Genomic DNA, 1,916 nt, shown 5'->3' on the forward strand with positions numbered 1-1,916 from the left:
ACACACACACACACACACACACACACACACACACACACACACACTCACTCACTCACTCATTCATTCCTCACTCACTCACTCACTCACTCACTCACTCACTCACTCACTCACTCACTCACTCACTCACTCACTCACTCACTCACTCACTTACTCACTCACTCACTCACTCATTCACTCACTCACTCACTCACTCACTCACTCACTCACTCATTTACTCATTCACTCACATGCACATAACATAAACACAATTATACATGAGGTGTAAATCCGACCGCATAATCCCCGTGGTACATCTCGGATAATGCTAATACCGGCGGCAGAGTACAAGTTTTTAGAGCAATGACCAGAAAATTCATAACATAAATCACATCATTACACTTCGTAAATTAAAATGGTAAATGCAATTTACAGCTTTTGAAGGAATGATCATATACAAGAAACGATATATGATCATCTGTCAAATTATTCTATGTGGAATAAAAAACAAATATCTTCATTCCAAAAACTATGCAATACAAACAAAAGTAAGAGAGATATCTTTTAAAATGGCCGGCTTCCCCTCTTGGCGCATTTCCGAAATTTTGAAATCGCTGTATCTCCGAATCCTTGGAGATACAAACGAAAGTAAGAGAGGTACAAACGGGTGCAAACGATTCTCTTTCGAATGCCGTTGGTCCCATTTCGATATCTTTAAAATTGGCTAAGTTTGCTATATAGAGGTTGCGCAAAAACTGAAACGCGCTGTATCTCCGAATCCTTTAAGATACAAACGAAAGTAAGAGAGGTACAAACGGGTACAAACGATTTTCTTTCGAATGGCATAAATGAAATTAAAAAAATCTTAAAGTTGCGCGTTGGCCATTTTTTATTTTTCACTTTTTGATTAACTGTTTGAGGTACAAACGAAATAATGATCGACAAACGAAGTACAAACGGCCTGCAGTATTAATTTTTATTTTTGATAAAGTTGAGTGCCAGGTTTACATCGGTTCATATTTTAATATTTTATGACTCGTTCCTTAGAAACATTTACAAAATTCCTTAAATATAGACAAATGTTTTGAGCGGTCATTTATATAAATAAAAATAAATAAATATTTCGCTTTTATAAATATTTCGCAAAATGTGGATATTTTATCGCACGCATTATGCGTTACTAATGCAACAGAATGGCAAGAACATAGAAACGTCATTAAATCACATAATTTTTTAAATTTCTTTTTAAATAACGAATGATTCTCTGTCATGACAGACGCGTTGTTGCATAACAATGCAACAATATTTGAAAATGGAATATTTAATTCCAATATTTTATTTCTAAGTCTCTCAAATAACTTATCTGCACTGAAATTTTTGATATCAATACATATTAATTCGATTAATTGTGAATACATCTAGTATTTCTGAATCAACGTAACGAATTTGAAAAATCACCCATATATTACCTTTATAAATGTCAGATGTGAAGCCAATAAATACTGTAAATTTGGTATTCTGAATTTTATTAAGATATTTCGTTTCGATTGGGCATAAAATGTTCGTAATAATCTTTGTGCATTTTGTTCTGCCCATGCGTAAAGTTTTCAATACGTTAGGGCCTTCTTCTGCATATTGAAATAAATTAAGTATCTTGGGCGAATGTCTATAAGAAATATTGTGATCGGTGAGTATGCAGCATATCTGATCTCCACTTCTTTTCTATGCTCTTCAAGTATCAAAAACGATTTACTAATTTGAAATTTAAAATCTTCATTTGATTTGCTTATTTCAATAGATTTCAATACATTTACATCTATCTATATGTAGTTTACTAATTGCATGAGAATAGATTCGCTTTTTAGTGTACAAGAAAGATTTATTACAAATTAAACAGAAAAATTTAGTTGCATCACATGGCTCTCTCTCTCTCTCTCTCT

This window comes from Atta cephalotes (genome assembly GCF_000143395.1).
Source record: "Atta cephalotes unplaced genomic scaffold scaffold00024, whole genome shotgun sequence".
Lineage (NCBI taxonomy): Eukaryota > Metazoa > Arthropoda > Insecta > Hymenoptera > Formicidae > Atta > Atta cephalotes.